The sequence below is a fragment of the Schistocerca cancellata genome, chromosome 2, assembly GCF_023864275.1.
Source record: "Schistocerca cancellata isolate TAMUIC-IGC-003103 chromosome 2, iqSchCanc2.1, whole genome shotgun sequence".
NCBI lineage: Eukaryota > Metazoa > Arthropoda > Insecta > Orthoptera > Acrididae > Schistocerca > Schistocerca cancellata.
In genome coordinates, this window is record NC_064627.1 from 57421215 (window position 1) to 57442973 (window position 21759).

General features: G+C 41.7%; 1 protein-coding gene across 3 annotated transcripts in view; it reads right to left on the minus strand.

The window, feature by feature from the left end:
• The window catches only part of LOC126161329 (solute carrier organic anion transporter family member 4A1), a 1079633-nt gene that overhangs the window by 901219 nt on the left and 156655 nt on the right, over positions 1-21759 (minus strand). The window contains exon 2 of one of the 3 annotated variants that reach the window (XM_049917086.1): positions 11045-11102. The exons of the other annotated variants lie outside the window; for them this stretch is intronic. The gene's annotated coding sequence lies outside the window, so the exon portion shown is untranslated. The remainder of the gene's footprint in view (positions 1-11044; positions 11103-21759) is intronic. 3 annotated transcript variants of the gene reach the window in all.

Here is a 21759-nt window from a genome sequence, read left to right on the forward strand (position 1 = left end):
TCCTAACGTCTTACCAAGCATGTAGCATATGAATAAATTTGTTTTGAATTTGAAATAAACTGTGTATTGTGTGGATCAAACGCGGAAACTCTAATTCACGGATCAAATACAGTACATTATGATGCAACACAACGAGCCGAATATACAATGTAGTTTTTGGGTGATCGTAAGTTTATGAACTTAATACTTAAAACACTACCTAGCTTTCTCCTTAATTAGCTTATCATTTGTTCACAGTAAAGGTACAAACTTTGCAAAATAACTGTCCATGTACAAAAGGATACCAACATTGAATTTCATACTTTGCACCTTTTTACTCTGCGTACAAAGGGGCCCTATCGTAATTCGAAATTATAATTTAAAACAAGTAACTATCACTATACTTCGAGCAACTAAGTTTTTAGTCACAACAAAAACTTACGACCATTTGCTCTTGACGTTTTGGAATGCTAAGCATAATGCAAGTCTTTGCCAGGATTCTGAATCGTCACAGACTTCTCCGAATGTCATGTGACTTAAGGCATACGGCAAAAATTTGCATGTAGCACGCTTTATTGCACAATGAAACAAATGTATCGATGTACACATAACACGACACAGTTAGAGAACACACATAAAATATATGTACTGGTACACTAATAATCAGTCTTTTTGAGATATGTGCTAGTCACACCCTGAGTAGGTATGATTCCAAGAAGAGATTCAGCTGTTCTGTGCTCTTCGTCTGCCATGCATCCGCAATGACACTATGTGTATTTTTTTCCCTCATTTGTCTTCAGTCTTCTGACTGGTTTGATGCAGCCCGCCACTAATTCCTTTCCTGCGCCAACATTTTCGTCTCGGAGTAGCACTTGTAACCAACGCCCTCAATTATTTGCTGGATGAATTCCCATCTCTGTCTTCCAATACATTTTCCACCCTCTACAACACCCCTAGTACCATGAAAGTTATTCCTAATGTTTTACCAAATGTCCTATCATCATGTGCCTTCTTGTCAGTGTGATCCATATATTCCTCTGCTCGCTTATTCTCCGAAGAACTTCCCCATTACTTACCTTATCAGTCCACCTAATTTTCAAAAATGGTTCAAATGGCTCTGAGCACTATGGGACTCAAGTGCTGTGGTCATAAGTCCCCTAGAACTAACCTAAGGACAGCACACAACACCCAGCCATCACGAGGCAGAGAAAATCCCTGACCCCGCCGGGAATCGAACCCGGGAACCTAATTTTCAACATTTTCCTGTAGCACCACATCTCAAATGCTTCGATTCTTTTCCTTTCCGGTTTTCCCACAGTCCATGTTTCACTGCCATGCAATGCTGTGCTCCAAACGTACATTCTCAGAAATTTCTTCCTCGAATTAAGACCCAGTATGTTTGATACAAGCAGCCTTCTCTTGGCCAGGAAGGTCCTCTTTGCCAGTGCTGGTCTGCTTTTTATGTCCTCCTTGTTCCGTCTATCGTGGGTAATTTTGCTGCGTAGGTAACAGAATTCCTTCATCAACTTTTTGATCGCAGAGTTTATGTTTCTCGCTGTTCTCATTTCTGCTACTTCTCATTACTTTTGTCTTTCTTCGATTTACTCTCAATCCATATTATGTACTCATTGGACTATTCATTCCATTCAACACATGCTGTAATTCTTCTTCACTTTCACTGAGGATAGCAAAGTCATCAGCGAATCTTAACATTAATATCCTTTCTCCTTGAATTTTAATTCCACTCTTTAACTTTCCTTTTATTTACATTATTGCTTCGTTGACATATAGACTGGACAATAGGGGCGAAAGACTACATCCCTGTCTTACACCCTTTTTATACCGTGCTCTTGGTTCTTGGTCGTCCACTCTTATTGTTCCCTCTTGGCTCTTGTACAAATTGTATATTTATTGCCTGTCTTTCCCTCTAGCTTACCCCTATTTTTCCCAGTATTTCGAACATCTTGCACCATTTTACACTACCGAATGCTTTTTCCACGTCGACAAATCCTTTGTGCGTGTCTTGATTTTTCTTCAATCTTGCTACATTAGCAACGGCGGCGTCAGTACTGCCTCTCCGGTGCCTTTACATTTCCTAAAGCCAAAGCGATCGTCGCCTAATAGGTTCTCAATTTTCTTTTCCATTCTTCTGTATATTATTCTTCTCAGCAACTTGGTTGCATGAGCTTTTAAGCTGATTGTACGATAATTCTCCCCCCCCCCCCCCCCCCCCCCCCCCATGAACCGTGGACCTTGCCGCTGGTGGGGAGGCTTGCGTGCCTCAGCGATACAGATGGCCGTACTGTAGGTACAACCACAACGGAGGGGTATCTGTTGAGAGGCCAGACAAACGTGTGGTTCCTGAAGAGGTGCAGCAGCCTTTTCAGTAGTTGCAGGGGCAACAGTCTGGATGATTGACTGATCTGGCCTTGTAACAATAACCAAAACGGCCTTGCTGTGCTGGTACTGCAAACGGCTGAAAGCAAGGGGAAACTACGGCCGTAATTTTTCCCGAGGGCATGCAGCTTTACTGTATGATTAAATGATGATGGCGTCCTCTTGGGTAAAATATTCCGGAGGTAAAATAGTCCCCCATTCGGATCCCCGGGCGGGGACTACTCAAGAGGATGTCGTTATCAGGAGAAAGGAAACTGGCGTCCTACGGATCGGAGCGTGGAATGTCAGATCCCTTAATCGGGCAGGTAGGTTAGAAAATTTAAAAAGGGAAATGGACAGGTTAAGGTTAGATACAGTGGGAATTGGTGAAGTTAGGTGGCAGGAGGAACAAGACTTCTGCTCAGGTGACTACAGGGTTATAAACACAAAGTCAAATAGGGGTAATGCAGGAGTAGGTTTAATAATGAATAAAAAAATAGGAATGCGGGTAAGCTACTACAAACAGCATAGTGAACGCATTATTGTGGCCAAGATAGACACGAAGCCCACGCCTACTACAGTAGTACAAGTTTATATGCCAACTAGCTCTGCAGATGACGAAGAAATTGAAAAAATGTATGATGATATAAAAGAAATTATTCAGATAGTGAAGGGAGACGAAAATTTAATAGTCATGGGTGACTGGAATTCGAGTGTAGGAAAAGGGAGAGAAGGAAACGTAGTAGGTGAATATGGATTGGGGCTAAGAAATGAAAGAGGAAGCCGCCTGGTAGAGTTTTGCACAGAGCATAACTTACCAGGTTGGATTAATAGAAGAGATAGACATGATCCAGCGAAAAGCAGCGCGATTCGTCATGGGGACATTTAATCAGCGCGAGAGCGTTACGGAGATGCTGAACAAGCTCCAGTGGCGGACACTTCAAGAAAGGCGTTACGCAATACGGAGAGGTTTATTATCGAAATTACGAGAGAGCACATTCCGGGAAGAGATGGGTAACATATTACTACCGCCCACATATATCTCACGTAATGATCACAACGAAAAGATCCGAGAAATTAGAGCAAATACGGAGACTTACAAGCAGTCGTTCTTCCCGCGCACAATTCGTGAATGGAACAGGGAAGGGGGGATCAGATAGTGGTACAATAAGTACCCTCCGCCACACACCGTAAGGTGGCTCGCGGAGTATAGAAAAAAAAATCATAGCATAACTTAATTATAGCTAACACTTGGTTTAAGAATCATGATAGAAGGTTGTATACATGGAAGAACCCTGGAGATACTAAAAGGTATCAGATAGATTATATAATGGTAAGACAGAGATTTAGGAACCAGGTTTTAAATTGTAAGACATTTCCAGGGGCAGATGTGGACTCTGACCACAATCTATTGGTTATGACCTGTAGATTAAAACTGAAGAAACTGCAAAAAGGTGGGAATTTAAGGAGATGGGACCTGGATAAACTGAAAGAACCAGAGGTTGTACAGAGTTTTAGGGAGAGCATTAGGGAACAATTGACAGGAATGGGGGAAAGAAATACAGTACAAGAAGAATGGGTAGCTTTGAGGGATGAAATAGTCAAGGCAGCAGAGGATCAAGTAGGTAAAAAGACCAGGGCTCTTAGAAATCCTTGGGTAACAGAAGAAATATTGAATTTACTTTATGAAAGGAGGAAATATAAAAATGCCGTTAATGAAGTAGGCAAAAAGGAATACAAACGTCTCAAAAATGAGATCGACAGGAAACTCAGTTCTGAGCAAAGAAGGGAAAGCAGAAGAGTGGAAGGAGTATATAGAGGGTCTGTACAAGGGCGATGTACTTGAGGACAATATTATGGAAATGGAAGAGGATGTAGAAGAAGATGAAATGGGAGATACGATACTGCGTGAAGAGTTTGACAGAGCACTGAAAGACCTGAGTCGGAACAAGGCCCCCGGAGTAGACAACATTCCATTGGAACTACTGACGGCCTTGGGAGAGCCAGTCCTGACAAAACTCTACCATCTCGTGAGCAAGATGTATGAAACAGGCGAAATACCCACAGACTTCAAGAAGAATATAATAATTCCAATCCCAAAGAAAGCAGGTGTTGATAGATGTGAAAATTACCGAACAATTAGTTTAATAAGCCACAGCTGCAAAATACTAACACGAATTCTTTACAGACGAATGGAAAAACTAGTAGAAGCCGACCTCGGGGAAGATCAGTTTGGATTCCGTAAAAATACTGGAACACGTGAGGCAATACTGACCTTACGACTTATCTTACAAGAAAGATTAAGGAAAGGCAAACCTACGTTTCTAGCATTTGTAGACTTAGAGAAAGCTTTAGACAATGTTGACTGGAATACTCTCTTTCAAATTCTAAAGGTGGCAGGGGTAAAATACAGGGAGCGAAAGGCTATTTACAATTTGTACAGAAACCAGATGGCATTTATAAGAGTCGAGGGGCATGAAAGGGAAGCAGTGGTTGGGAAGGGAGTGAGACAGGGTAGTAGCCTCTCCCCGATGTTATTCAATCTGTATATTGAGCAAGCAGTAAAGGAAACAAAAGAAAAATTCGGAGTAGGTATTAAAATCCATGGAGAAGAAATAAAAACTTTGAGGTTTGCCGATGACATTGTAATTCTGTCAGAGACAGCAAAGGACTTGGAAGAGTAGTTGAATGGAATGGATAGCGTCTTGAAAGGAGGATATAAGACGAACATCAACAAAAGCGAAACGAGGATAATGGAATGTAGTCGAATTAAGTCGGGTGATGCTGAGGGAATTAGATTAGGAAATGAGACACTTAAAGTATTAAAGGAGTTTTGCTATTTGTGGAGCAAAATAACTGATGATGGTCGAAGTAGAGAGGATATAAAATGTAGACTGGCAATGGCAAGGAAAGCGTTTCTGAAGAAGAGAAATTTGTTAACATCGAGTATAGATTTAAGTGTCAGGAAGTCATTTCTGAAAGTATTTGTATGGAGTGTAGCCATGTATGGAAGTGAAACATGGACGGTAAATAGTTTGGACAAGAAGAGAATAGAAGCTTTCGAAATGTGGTGCTACAGAAGAATGCTGAAGATTAGATGGGTAGATCACATAACTAATGAGGAAGTATTGAATAGGATTGGGGAGAAGAGAAGTTTGTGGCACAACTTGACCAGAAGAAGGGATCGGTTGGTAGGACATATTCTGAGGCATCAAGGGATCACCAATTTAGTATTGGAGGGCAGCGTGGAGGGTAAAAATCGTAGGGGGAGACCAAGAGATGAAATACTAAGCAGATTCATAAGGATGTAGGTTGCAGTAGGTACTGGGAGATGAAGAAGCTTGCACAGGATAGAGTAGCATGGAGAGCTGCATCAAACCAGTCTCAGGACTGAAGACCACAACAACAGCACGATAATTCTAGCACTTGTCAACTCTTGCAGTCTTCAGAATTGTGTGGATGATGTTTTTGTTACCACTTCCCCTAATGATTTTAGAAATTCCGACGGATTGTTGTCTATCTCTTCTGCCTTATTTAATTTTAAGACTTCCACAGCACTTCTAAATTCTGATTCTAATACTGGATTCCCTATCTCTTCCCTGTCGACTCCTGTTTCTTCTTCTGTCACGTTATCAAGTAAGTCCTTCCCCTCAAAGACGCTTTCAATGTACTCTTTCCACCCATCCGCTCTCTCCTCTGCATCTAACAGTGAAATTACCATTCCAATCTTAATGTCACCGCCCTTGCTTTTAGTTTCACCGAAGGTTCTTTTGACTTTTCTATATGCTGAGTCATTCCTTCCAACAATCAGTTTTTCCTGCTGCTCGTCGTCGGTCTTTTTTTTTACTTGAAATCACTTCACTTGTTTGGCGATCGTGGTAGCCGTTATACCTCATAGCAGGATTCCACAAATGTAATTCTTGCTGGTTAATCTCCAAAAACTCAAGAACTTGCATTTACTCCACTGTTCCTAAGACACTGTGATGTCAGTTACCCAGTTTGGAAGTGGAAGCGACGTCAAACTCGGGTTTCGAAACGACAACCAAAACGAACAACGTTGGCACCAATATTTGAAATATCGACAAGGAACAGATCCATGCCAACTTTGGAGACAATATTGGTTCCAGTGCTATTTCCTCGATCCACATATTCGAGCAATACTGTAGGCCCACCCTTGGTCCCAATGTGAGAATCCTGCCTTACGCTACATGCAGCTATCGCGTCTCTACTCAAACCTAATGAAAGTCCTAACACTCCTTGCTGATACCTAATGCACGTGACCATCACATCTGAGGAAACACTGTTCATAAAATAACAAATACATCCATTATGGATTACGTGTTTTAGTGCTACGACTGTCATTTAAACGACAGAACATATAATTCTGTATCAGTCACCATAATTTATTATATGTACTAGGACTTTCGATGGTTAACCATTCTCATGAGGTTGAAGGCATCTTGTAGACGGTGATTTTAGTGGAACGCAATGATGATTTTGTAAGTTTCAGCATAGCTTCTAGGCCGCCTCAAATGCTTCTTCACAAAATCACCAGTGCTTTCCACTAAATCCAACCATTCAGAGTACCTCTTCCACCTGATGGCTATCTACCGAAACGCGTATTGCATATACGAGGGCAGTTCAATAAGTAATGCAACACATTTTTTTTCTAAAACAGGGGTTGTTTTATTCAGCATTGAAATACACCAGGTTATTCCCCAATCTTTTAGCTACACAACACTATTTTTCAACGTAATCTCCATTCAATGCTACGGCCTTACGCCACCTTGAAATGAGGGCCTGTATGCCTGCACGGTACCATTCCACTGGTCGATGTCGGAACCAGCGTCGTACTGCATCAATAACTTCTTCATCATCCGCGTAGTGCCTCCCACGGATTGCGTCCTTCATTGGGCCAAACATATGGAAATCCGACGGTGCGAGATCGGGGCTGTAGGGTGCATGAGGAAGAACAGTCCACTGAAGTTTTGTGAGCTCCTCTCGGGTGCGAAGACTTGTGTGAGGTCTTGCGTTGTCATGAAGAAGGAGAAGTTCGTTCAGATTTTTGTGCCTACAAACACGCTGAAGTCGTTTCTTCAATTTCTGAAGAGTAGCACAATACACTTCAGAACACATCTCGAACGAGTGTGTTCGCACGCTCCGCCATTGCAGGAGTCACAGCTGTGGACGGCCGGCCCGCACGCGGGAGATCAGACAGTCCTGCTTGACCTTGCGGCGATGATGACACACGCTTTGCCCAACGACTCACCGTGCTTTTGTCCACTGCCAGATCACCGTAGACATTCTGCAAGCGCCTATGAATATCTGAGATGCCCTGGTTTTCCGCCAAAAGAAACTCGATCACTGCCCGTTGTTTGCAACGCACATCCGTTACAGACGCCATTTTAACAGCTCCGTACAGCGCTGCCACCTGTCGGAAGTCAATGAAACTATACGAGACGAAGCGGGAATGTTTGAAAATATTCCACTAGAAATTTCCGGTTTTTTCAACCAAAATTGGCCGAGAAAAAAATGTGTTGCATTACTTATTGAACTGCCCTCGTATTAAATTATCGTGTCTGAGACGCACAAGTATACTTTCTTTCACGTGTTTTTCGCAGAGCTTGGCGATAATCGTGGCTAGACATTAAATTCAAGTCTGCACAGCCCCCATTCGCGCGTATGATGTGTTTATTTCCGTCTACATAAGTGATCAAGATGGAAACAAAGTTCTAACAGGCGTTCTGTAAAATGAAAAGAGTCCAGCGGCGCTAACATTCAACACAGTGTTCTGCGGCTTCCAGCCAAGTGAAGTGATTAAAATGCTGCCAGCTTTCGACCAACCACTCCTTGGCCATTATCAGGTGGAATGACTGCTAATGGGCTGCTGGTACGCCTTTATATAATCTAGCTGCTCGCTGTGACGTCACTGGTGTTCACGGCATCGCCATATGTGGACATACTTTGGCTCCGCATTCGATGCATTACCTTTCGACGGCGCGATCGTTGGATCCCACGCTGCGCTGAGCTGCAGACCGTGTCTATATTAACGGTATTCTCAGACATTTTTTGTGGTTTCTTTAATCACACAATTCCAGAAGCCTGTAGTACAAGCCACGAGAGAGATTTCGTCATATTTGACCTGGTGACCGATTACTAAGGCATGCTCAGGTAAAGAAGGTTTTTTGGGATAGTTGTAAGTAGGCTGTTTAGGTTCTTATATTGGTAACACCGCCGCCACGTAGCGCTCTCTGTATGAAAATCACTGGCTGTACTGTGTGCAGTCTGTGGCTAGTTTGCATTGTTGTCTGCCATTGTAGTGTTAGGCAGCGGCAGCTGGATGTGAACAGCGCGTAGCGTTGCGCAGTTAGAGGTGAGCCGCCAGCAGTGGTGGATGAGTGGAAGGAAATGGCGGAGTTTTGAAATTAAATATATTATGAGTTGTGATGATATTAAGGTAAATACATTGTTTGTTCTCTATTAAAATCTTTCATTTGCTAACTATCCCTATCAGTAGTTAGTGCCTTCAGTAGTTTGAATCTTTTATTTAGCTGGCAGTAATGGCGCTCGCTGTATTGCAGTAGCTTGAGTAAAGAAGATTTTTGTGAGGTAAGTGATTTGTGAAAGGTACAGGTTAATGTTAGTCATGGCCATTCCTTTGTAGGGATATCTGAAAGTCAGATTGCGTTGCGCTAAAAAAATATTGTGTGTCAGTTTAAGCACAGTCGTGTATAATTTTTCTAAGGGGACGTTTCATAGTGTACGCGCTAAAACCTTTCGAAAGCTCATTCCTGCGTTGTTCTACAGCAGTTTTAGTCAACCCGATCCCCACCGACCACTAGTGGGTGTCCCAGGTTTCGTGGTGAGCAGTAGGTGGTAGGGGTATTGAAAACATTTTCGTTAGGTATTCGGTAAGTAATCATTATTGTATACTTTAACTGCTCTATGAATGCCGTAAAGTAAAGTTACTTCCGTACATCCCCTCCCCCCCCCCCCCCCGGTTAGCCGTGCGGTCTAACACATGGCTTTCCGTGGGAAGAAGCACCTGGTCCCCGGCACGAATCCGCCCGGCGGACTTGTGTCGACGTCCGATGAGCCGGCCAGTCTGTGGATGGTTTTTAGGCGGTTTTCCATTTGCCTCGGTGAATGCGGGCTGGTTCCCCTTATTCAGCCTCAGATGAGGATGCAGATATTAGGGGCGTGTGGTCAGCACAGCTCTCCCGGCCGTTATGATGGCTTTCTGTGACCGGAGCGAGTCTCCAAGTGCCGGCCACGCCCGACAGCGCTTAACTTCGGTGATCTGACGGGAACCGGAGTATTCACTGCGGCAAGGCCGTTGCCTGTAGTACGCAAGGATAGTAAAAAATGGTTTTTAACAAAATGGCAGCACTCTGAAATAAAAATCAATTTTGAGAGAAAAAATCGTTATAAAACTGTGCACCAAAAACTAATTCAAATACATCACAAAAATTCTACGTACTATAGTAAAAAAAATGCTGCCTCACGATTTACAGAAAGGTATAATGTAATTGCATATATATTTCTTAAGTTATAGCTCCCGCCAGGTTGAAAAATGTTGTTTTGAAAAGCAAGTGTTTAAAGTTTTAGTTTTTTAATACTGAAGTTGAGCAAAGATTTAATCCTCAATGCCAGCAGTGTACAGATGGCGTTTTTCTCGCCGATGTCGAAACACTCTCACTTTGACGAAATTGTATCGATTACCTGACTTCCGCTTACCAATCGAAGCATTTGTTGCACTACTGGGATTACTTCTCGACTCTCTTTTATCCGTATCAGTACGTCTGTCTGTCGGTTTCAAGCACTCGTGTTTTACTTCACATAAAAGACAAGCGAAACCACAAGTTAAGTAGACGCGAGACGAGCGCGGGTTTTCGAACTGTTTACCATAAACGAATCATGTTACGAAGACAAATCTTGTTGAGAATAGTATTTTAGTTGATACTAATGCCTTTGTGATAGTAATCAAAACTATAGTATAACATCGGTTGCAGTGGAGTACTGGAATGCAGTAAATAGCAGTTTTAACATATTTGAACGTTTATGGAACACTTTATATGAATGGATCTTAAAAATAGACTATCTAAGGAATAAAAAGTCCATAAAAATTTAGTCTAAAAGAATTTCTACCCTGGTCTACCCCTTAATAAGGAAGGAAGGAAGACATCGAGAGCATTAGAGACGGAGCACAAGCTCGGATTCTGACAAGGATGGGGAAGGAAATGTGCCGTGGCTTTTCAGAGGAACCATCCCGGCATTTGGGTGGAGCGATTTAGGGAAATTAGAGAAAATCTACACCTGGATGGGACGGCGCGGGTTTGAACCGGCGTCCCCCCAAATGCGAGTCCAATGTGCTAACCAGTGCGCTGGGTCGCTCGGCCTACCCTTTAATAAAGATGGCGGCCTGTAGCTCTGTTTGGCGTGAGATTCAACTACAGCGAGGCATAGTTCCAACACTGCAAACCCATCAACAACAACAACATAATCTTAGTGTCATAGAGCTTCGCAATAGAGCTGTTTTATTCACTACAGCTCTGCTTCGAACGTCGACCGCGAATAAGCGGTGGTCGAACCCGTGAAATATTCGTCAAAGCCATATCACTACTGCGTCAAAATGACCTGAAAATCACTATCTTAAAATTCTTTTGTACTATTCGTAATTAATACTTACGATACTCTATCGGATTTCGCTTGTCTTGATAATAGAGGACATGAGAATGCTCCCGCACCTAAAAAAGAAAATGCATAAATTTTAACTTCGCTTGCACAACTGTATTAAAACAAAGATCACAAATTCATTAGTAATTCCACAGCTAGAACATCGTATTATTCTCATCTGAGCAAGGCAGTGTTAAGGCCCAAGCGACACAAGCAGCCACTTCAGGCTCAAAGCTAAGAGGGGCGTCAAATGGAAAGTTTGTGCACAATTTGTGCCTGGTGGTCATAATTAGTCTTAAAGTGCAACCACTCACGGTGGTCGAGTGTGGACTGCAATTATCCTATAGCAGCGAAATTTGGTAGATACGCTAATGCGTTAATAGGGAGCGGATTAACGCTGGAAAAATATTAGTTCATATTTTGGCCATCAGGTGAACATCTGGCGCTGTACATTGTTTGTATGACGGTATAATATCCCCGCTGTCATTTGAAAACCCATAACGTGAGTGAACCGTATTGCTTTCAAGAAGAGAGACACTGCGCTGTTAGTGAAACTGTTTTTGTGTGAACGGCAGCTGTTACGATGCTACACTGAGAGAGTATCGCAGACTGAAATTTCTGAAGAGAAGCCTGATGTCATTAAATGGAAGATGAGAATGAAATTCCAAAACACTAGTGACTGACGAGGTCACTGCTGCTGAACTGACCATGCCATGCGTGCATGCCCCAGGTAGTGCTAGTAGACTTGGCCACTGTTTCTATGTTTCGATACAGTGTATCGATACGTGGAACTGTTTCAGTGTTTCGGAACGGCTGTGGTTCACTGTTTCGAAACAGCCATGTTTCATTCCGCCTCTGTCTCGGATAATCGGACCAGATTCGATCTCGAGCCAGACACAGAAACTGTATCGTTGTTTCAAAATAAGGCTGTTTCAGTCCTCCTGTGCCTGGAACGGACTAATTTAATCGAAACAGTGATGTTTCATTCCGCTCTGTGTCGGACGAGATTCGGGCTCGGCACAGGTACTGAAACACAACATACCACTTCGTGAAACACTTTCAAGAGTGTCGAAATCTTTTTGGCAGGCAATAGCATGAAGCTTAGGATATCCGAAAGTAAAGCTTCGTTTCTAGCTGACTGTCCTATTCCGAAATGGCGTAACATCTGCTTTATAAACACTATCCAAACAATAAAACAACGCATACTATTCACATTCAAAATAATAAATAATGTGAAAATCATTCAGTTAAATTACACTTTTTTTATAACATACGCTTCTCTGTTCATGTACAGTAATCATATTGAGAAACGCAAGTAAGACTAAACATTTTGAATAAAAAAAGGCGTAGAGTGACAGTTATTAGACATATACAGGGTTATTACAAATGATTGAAGCGATTTCACAGTTCTACAATACCTTTATTATTTGAGATATTTTCAAAATGCTTTGCACACACATACAAAAACTCAAAAAGTTTTTTTAGGCATTCACAAATGTTCGATATGTGCCCCTTTAGTGATTCGGCAGACATCAAGCCGATAATCAAGTTCCTCCCACACTCGGCGCAGCATGTCCCCATCAATGAGTTCGAAAGCATCGTTGATGCGAGCTCGCAGTTCTGGCACGTTTCTCGGTAGAGGAGGTTTAAACACTGAATCTTTCACATAACCCCACAGAAAGAAATCGCATGGGGTTAAGTCGGGAGAGCGTGGAGGCCATGACATGAATAGCCGATCATGATCTCCACCACGACCGATCCATCAGTTTTCCAATCTCCTGTTTAAGAAATGCCGAACATCATGATGGAAGTGCGGTGGAGCACCATCCTGTTGAAAGATGAAGTCGGCGCTGTCGGTCTCCAGTTGTGGCATGAGCCAATTTTCCGCGGGCTACGCGTGAAACTTGCCCGCACGCGTTCAACCGTTTCTTTGCTCACTGCAGGCCGACCCGTTGATTTCCCCTTACAGAGGCATCCAGAAGCTTTAAACTGCGCATACCATCGCCGAATGGAGTTAGCAGTTGGTGGATCTTTGTTGAACTTCGTCCTGAAGTGTCGTTGCACTGTTATGACTGACTGATGTGAGTGCATTTCAAGCACGACACACGCTTTCTCGGCTCCTGTCGCCATTTTGTCTCACTGCGCTCTCGAGCGCTCTGACGGCAGAAACCTGAAGTGCGGCTTCAGCCGAACAAAACTTTATGAGTTTTTCTACGTATCTGTAGTGTGTCGTGACCATATGTCAATGAATGGAGCTACAGTGAATATATGAAATCGCTTCAATCATTTGTAATAGCCCTGTACATAAATTTGATGTAGGTATAATTGCAAGCAATCCATCTAACATATCACTTATAGTGTAATGGTGAACGGGAAGAGCTGGGGAGCATGGTGAATTTATAGTAACGGTTCGAAACACCTTGAAAGACAAAAATTTGCTCTGTTTTGTTATTTATTCGAATTATTTGGCGTTATTTGTGAGTCTATAGTCAATGTGCCTATTATCCACAATGATTCCCTTTGTGTGCATGGAAATTAGCAGGATGGGTATAATACCCATACTAACGGAATGTGGGAATCCCAGTAGCATATCAGTAGTTTCTGCAGTTTGCTCCCACCTCCAGTTCCGTTCGTGTTGGTTCTTCTGTCTTCAGCTATGGCTGTCCCCAGCCAAAAGAAAAGTATGAAAGTCACACGACACGAAAGGAGTGCATTTGCTGTAGGAAATACGAATCTGCCAATACGCCTAAGTGATAGTTTCATACTTTCTGCGATATGATTAGCGCTCTCGCACCTCATTTGTGTTTATACGGTCATACTTATACAGTAGACATTCAAGATGATAAAATGTGTAGGTTTATTTGACTACAAAACACAAACTGTTTCATTGTTTCGAAACAGCGTATCGAAATATTACATTGTACTGTTTCATTTGTTTCGAAACAGTTACGTGTTTCAGTTTGCCCATCTCTAAGTGCTAGTGCTCGTGCAGTATCGCGAGAATTGTCCACCCCTGGGTTAACAATACGTACGGTTCTGCGGCAACAATGTTCTGAATTTGGTCTTCGGTTTCTGGCACGGATCGAAACTGATGACATGCTAGCAGGGATTCTATGGAGTGACGAGGCGCATTTTACACTACAGAGGGCAGGAAATACACAGAACTGCTGAATTTAGGGTTAATGTTAAACAGCGTGCTGCGTGTTGCACTCGCCGTATGTGACTGTGTGCTGTGGATTCACGTGTAGCTGAATGTCCTCCTGAGGGTTTCGTACCAAATTCTGTCCAACTAGTGCTTTCGATAGTCAGAACCCCAAGATGGCTGGAAGGCGCTGCCGTTATCGAGACCTCCTTGTACAGCATGAAGAGCGCAGCTGTGTGGAAATCACTCTTTTCATGCAAGATAGTTAATAATAAAATCACTTGTTTGAACTTTTCTGTCTATAGCCGGCCGCGGTGGCCGTGCGGTTCTGGCGCTGCAGTCCGGAACCGCGGGACTGCTACGGTCGCAGGTTCGAATCCTGCCTCGGGCATGGGTGTGTGATGTCCTTAGGTTAGTTAGGTTTAAGTAATTCTAAGTTCTAGGGGACTTATGACCTAAGATGTTGAGTCCCATAGTGCTCAGAGCCATTTGAACCATTTTTTTTTTTTCTGTCTACGTCCAGTTCCTAATCCATTACATCTTTCTTGCTTTCACAGCACCAGATTCGCACCTGGTGGTCAAAATTGGAACTAAATTTTTTCCCAGCGTAAGTCAGTTGCGCATCAACCCATTAGCATATCTACTAAGTTTCGCTGCCATACGATAAGTAGACCCACAGTGGATCTCCGTGAGTAGCTGTACTTTAATTATAACCGTCCGGTCAGTAATGTGTGCCTTAATTAGTAGCAAATACAACCCATTTCCAAGCTTATTCTATTCATTTTTAAAGTTTGGTTGTCGTTCCTTTCGCTCTTGGTAATCTGTAGGCTAAGGAACGTGTTGTGACTTGGCAAGACAGCCAAGCCACTAGCAGGAGGAAGCCGAAAGGCACGCGTTTAAGCTCACGCAGGCTGGCGTGAGGTCTGGAAGTGGACAAGGACGTTATAGTCGGAAAGAACGTACGTAACTACTGGAATACTTAACTTTAATCCATAATTGGTGAACATCGGTCTGACGGTACATGCATCACAAGATAAATAGCAAATGATAATGGCGCCTTGCTAGGTCGTAGCAAATGACGTAGCTGAAGGCTATGCTAACTATCGTCTCGGCAAATGAGAGCGTAATTTGTCAGTGAGCCATCTCTAGCAAAGTCGGCTGTACAACTGGGGCGAGTGCTAGGACGTGTCTCTAGACCTGCCGTGTGGCGGCGTTCGGTCTGGACAGTGGCGACACGCGGGTCCGTCGTATACTAATGGACCGCGGCCGATTTTAAGGCTACCACCTAGCAAGTGTGGTGTCTGGCGGTGACACCACAGAAAGGATTCAGAAAATATCGTTCTTGCGAAACACAACCAGCTCTTTATACTCATAAAGTAATGAGTGCTCTCGACAGGGCATGTCAAAATGATTCCATATTTTTAGATTTCCAGAAGGCTTTCGACACCGTTCCTCACAAGCGTCTTCTAACCAAACTGCGTGCCTGGGGAATATCGCCTCAGTTATGCGACTGGATTCGTGATTTCCTGTCATCTTAGTCATCGAGCAAAACAGAAGTAATATCCGGCGTTCCCCAAGGAAGTGTTATAGGCCCTCTATTGTTCCTGATCTATATTAACGACATAGGAGACAATCTCAGTAGCCGTCTTAGATTGTTTGCAGATGATGCTGTCATTTACCGTCTTGTAAAGTCATCAGATGACCAAAACGAATTGCAAAATTATTTAGATAAGATGTCTGTATGGTCAGAAAAGTGGCAGTTGACCCTGAATAACGAAAAGTGTGAAGTTATTCATTTGAGTACTAAAAGAAATACGCTAAATTTCAATTACGCCATAAGTCACACAAATATGAAGGCTGTAAATTCAACTAAATACTTAGGGATTACAATTACAAATAACCTAAATTGGAACGATCACATAGATAATACTGTGGGTAGAGCAAACCAAAGACTGCGATTCATTGGAAGAACACTTAGAAGGTGCAACAGGTCTACCAAAGAGACTGCTTACACTACGCTTGTCCGCCCTATTCTGGAGTATTGCTGGTGTGGGATCCGCATCAGGTGGGACTGACGGATGACATTGAAAAAGTGCAAAGAAGGGCAGCTCGTTTTGTATTATCACGAAGTAGACACACTAAGCTTTTGTTTGGGAGTAAAGTTGAGTCTTGTCGACATATTTAATATTTCAGCATTACCGATTTCTTTTTTGTGTCTACATATAGTATTCTTTTCAAACTGTACATCAGAGGCCGAAGCAAAATCGATAGTAAAAATGTTGTGGCGTATCAAGACAGCCACGCCACTCGGAAGTAGCCGAAATGCACGCGTTACACACGCCGGCTGGCGTGAGGTCTGAAACAGGATACGTAATGAATGCTATAAAGAAAAGTACGTAGCTGCTATAATACTTAACTTTAATCCATCATTTGTATACAGCATTCTGGATGATACAAGTGAGACTCTCTCTTGAAATGGTTAATGGCGCCTTGCTAGGTCGTAGCCATGGACTTAGCTGAAGGCTATTCTAACTATCTCTCGGCAAATGAGAGAAAGGCTTCGTCAGTGTAGTCGCTAGCAAAGTCGTCCGTACAACTCGGGCGAGTGCTAGTCCGTCTCTCTAGACCTGCCGTGTGGTGGCGCTCGGTCTGCAATTACTGACAGTGGCGACACGCGGGTCCGACATGTACTAATGGACCGCGGCCGATTTAAAGCTACCACCTAGCAAGTGTGGTGTCTAGCGGTGACACCACAAAAGACACACTTAAAATTACGACACTTTTCGTTTCTCACAAACATTCATTTCTTAATATTCATCCTAAGACGAAAAGAAGAAAGAAAGAAAACGATGCACCACGAAGAATTATCCGAATGGGACGGAAGTCGGTAGATGTGAAGTGCATGTACAGACAAGCAAGTTATTACAGTTTCAGCAAAATTGGATGATTTATTCGGGAGAAGGAGCTGCAAAAATTGTGAAAGTTAATAACGCGTTGCTCCACCTCCGGCCCTTATGCAAGCAGTTATTCGGCTTGCTATTACTTCATAGAGTAGTTGTACGTCATCCTGACGGTACCGTACCAAATTCTGTCCAGCTGGCGCGTTGGTCAAAATCCCAAGATAATTGGAGGGCCCTGCCCATAATGTTCCAAACGTTAGCAACCAGGGAGATATCCGGCGACCTTGCTAGCCAAGGTAGAGTTTGGCAAGTAGTAATCTTCTGTTCTTCTTTTATCCATTTTGGTTAGAGAACACAGCAGGTGTATTCCTCAGTTACACTGCAGAAAATACTGCAACCAGCCACAAATTTTTTGCAATGATTTTATGACACCATTACAAGTTTCGACCTGAGCTCAACGTCAAACGGTAGCGCTGACGTCTTTGCAAGTCTTACATTTGCGTCCTAAATTATTTATAGGTTTTTGTGATTGCATAGTTTTACATTTGTTTATGCTCTATACATTGTATTTAGTTTATGAAGACCCCTACTTTACATATCATAAGCAGAGGTTTGGTTTTCTTTCACGATCCATGTTGATGAGTGAACCGAACTAAATACGAGATGGCAGATACATTTACTTTCATCGACTCCAGATCTGATGTGCCAGAGAACACGATATGACTACAGATAATTTTTTACGGTTATACATTCACTTATTTAGGTTTGAACGATGTAGGTAATGACCAATGAAGAATTTCCTCACTGTCAATTATTATTTCTGTCATTTGCAATTATAAGAGCTGTAAAATTTTTGAGGTATATTTGTTTTTTTATTCTAATGGTCTTTCAGGATGTAGTCAGGTTCACAGTGAATGTGGCTGTGTATTTCTATTTCTTCCAACAAATTCATCTATAGTCCTTCTTCGGAGAAATGTGGTATCGATAAGTTCTCTTCGATGCTTATCTCAGTTTTCCGTGTTGGGCCAAGTGAGCAGCTAAAGTTGACTTACTTAGGGTTGTTGAGCCTGAGAGCATACATGTGTTCACAGTATCGTACGTTGAAACGCCTACCAGTTTGGCCAATGTAAAATTTGGTACACACAGAATAATTTAGTTTATAAATGCCAGACCTGTGGTGTACTTTATTTTTTTTAAATTTAAGTTGTGAACAATATTATTTTTCCCTTTATTGTTTGTTGCTTGGTTGATCTGAGGGAGGGGAGCAGGCAGCGGGGTCATCGGTCCCACCGGATTACGGAGGATGGGGATGGAAATCGGCCGCGCCCTTTCGAACGAACAATCCCGGCATTTGCCTAAAGCGAATTAGGGAAATCACCGAAAATCTAAATCAGAATGGCTGGACGCGGATTGGAACCGTCGTCCTCCCGAAAGCGAGTCCAATGTGCTAAACACTGCGCCACCTCGCTCGGTTCATTTTTTTTGGAAAATCTAATTTCGACTTTTTTTGGCACGGAATAATTTTGCAGTCTGTTATGACACTATACAAATGAATGGTATGCAGACGTATTTCAGTGTTTTGAGCAGCTATTTGTGCTAAAGTGCTGTTTGATTTGGACTTAAGGCTACGCTTGTTATTGTATTTGCTTTTAATTCTATTGTGAAGCTTAGTGATGGCGTCAGAGGTGTAATCGATATTGTGGGCTATTAGTTTGATTGTTTTTGGTTCTTATAGTTTGTCTTCAGTGTCCAAAGAATATTTTTCCGTTCTCTTGAGCACTGCCTTATAACATGGCATTTTTTGTTGACCGGAGTGGCGTGACGAGCTGTCGATTGTGAAATCCGTTGTAGCTGGTTTTCTGTTTATTTTATGTTTACATTTACCGCTGTATTTACTAATTTTTAGATCCAAGGATTTTATTCCATTATCAGTTTCATGCTTGACAGTAAATTTTATGTTTGGTGGAGTTAGATTGTTAATCAACTAAGATCAATTTGTCATCCACATAGCGTTTGTAATATATGATTTTTTTTCTTTATTGTCATATTGGGATTGAAAGGGATGAGAGCATGGATGTGTGTGATGTCCTTAGGTTAGTTAGGTTTAAGTAGTTCTAAGTTCTAGGGGACTGATGACCTCAGATGTTAAGTCTCATAGTGCTCAGAGCCATTTGAACCATTTTTTTTTTTTTAAAGGATGGTTCTAAACGATGTATGTAAATTTTAGCTGACATGGTAGCTAGGTAACTGCTCACTGCATGACCATTTTGCTGTTCATGAAATTTATTTCAAAGATGAAGTAATCAAGATAGACTGATCTTTTTATGTTTAAGCAAGTTATTTTTCATTACTAAGATTGTTTCTTTTACTGGTATAACTTTCATCAAGGGATGCGAATACGGCGGTGTCTGATATGAGAATGTCTTTCATGCTCTCTGATAGGTCATAGATATTGCTTGTACAAAACTTATCTTAATATGTAAAGGCCTTCTTGAGGATCTGTCATTAAGTTTTTTACTGATTTTGTGGAAAGGGTTCTTTTGCGAGCTCACAATCAGATATATCAGACAATGTTCTTTGTGAATCTTTTGTTGCGATTGATGTTTTGGGCTGAAGGGTTGATTATTGTGCAGTCAGATTTTTCAGTTGAGGTTGGGAGGAAGTTGGACTCTTTCAAGACTTTTTTAAGCTTAGCCTAAAATTTTAGGGTTGGATCGGAATTAATTTATTTTATGTTGTTGTTTCAGAAAATATCTAATGAATTATTTATGTAATCTTTTTCATACATTATTACAACAGAGCTTCCGTTGTCTGTTGTAATTACAAGTGCTTTATCCTTCTTGAGTTTATTTATTTTTCTGGGATCATTTGACTCTTGTGAAAATTTGCAAAAATAACTCTAAGTCCAAATTAAACAGCACTTTAGGACAAACACGTCCTCAAAACACTGCGAAATATGTTTGCATACCATCGACTGATAATGTGTTATATCAGACTGCAAAATTGTTCCGTGCCAAAAAATATCAAAATCAGATTTTCACAAACAATGAAATGAAAGACGAAATTGTTCGCAACATAATGAAGCACACCAAAGGTGTTCTGTGTGCCTGAAATTATACATTGTCCAAAATGGTAGGAGTTTCAATGTACGATACCCTGATGCACTCAAGCTCAACAACCCTAAGTCAACTTTCGGCGCTCACTTGGCCCAACATGGAAATGGAGAGATAAGCATGGAAGAAAACTTAGATATAGACCTACTAAATTTTGCTGAAAAAAGAGCAGACCCTGAATTTGTTAGAGGAATTAGAAATATGCAACCACATTCACAGTAAATCTAACTGTATCCTGAATGATCAACTAGAATTTAAAAAAACCAAATGTAACTCCAAAGCACTCCCATAATTTCAAATGATAGAAATAAGAACTTACAGTGAGAAAAATCTTCATTGGCCACTATCGGCATATTTCAAACCTAACTAAATAAATGTACAAACCGTATGTTTTTGGATAGGGTCTGCCTTTAGCATAACACCATTTTGTTTTTTAACCCAAACATGTTTCACTGCAGTTGCAGCATCTTCAGTGGACTTTTATTTCTCATCTGTTAAAGAATGTTCTTTATTGTTTGTATACATATAACTGTTAGATTTTAAATCGTAATTGCAGATATTTGAAAAAACACATAAATTATGAATTCGAACCTTTTTACCACATGGTGTGGTTTTTATGATGTGTTGTGTTTCTACAGCGACTGTTTTGTTCCCCATTTTGTCATCTGCATCTACTTACACCTCAAAGTAGATAAATTGTATAAGCCAAAATTACGATTTGAAATAGTTATTTCTACGCCTGAAATTAATTAATTCTCTCTCTCTCTCTCTCTCTCTCTCTCTCTCTCTCTCTCTGTGTGTGTTCGTGTGTGTGTGTGTGTGTGTGTGTGTGTGTGTGGAGTGAGAAAAGGAGGAGAAAGAGATAAAGAGAGAGAGAGAGAGAGAGAGAGAGAGAGAGAGAGAGAGAGGGAGTGAGTGGGTGTGACAGTAGGTTTTAGGATTTTTTTGTGTGTGTTTGAGTGTGTGGGGAGGGGGACGGGGGTGAGAGCTCTATAGGTTGGTCTTGTCTAATACAAATAGTAAAGAACATTGTTTAACAGATGAGAAATAAAAGCCCATTGAAGATGCTGCAACTGCAGTGAAACATGTTTGGGTTAAAAAACAAAATTGTGTTTTGCTAAAGGGGGACCCTATCCAAAAACATACGTATTGTTAAAGTAAACACGGAAAAAGGAGCTTCAGCTCCAAGATGATTAAATGTAAAACCGTAAAAAATTATCTGTACTACGAAGAAGTACCTTTGCATTCATTCCAGACGTGTGCCATACCTGTAAACGTATCATGTTGTTTGGCACATCAGATCAGCAGCTGTTGTAAACGACTGTAACCGCCACCTCGTATTTAGTTCAGTTCACTGATTAACATGGATCATAAAAGAAAACCAAACCTCAGTCTACGTACAATACATAGAACGTATATACATTGTAAAACTACGTAATTACAAAAACTGTTATATTTCAGGACGCAAATGTAAAACCTATCGTAAACTATACAATCAGAAAACTTTGTTACATTCTAGGATGCAAATGTAAAACTTGCAAAGAAGTTAACGTTACCGTCTGACGATGGGCTC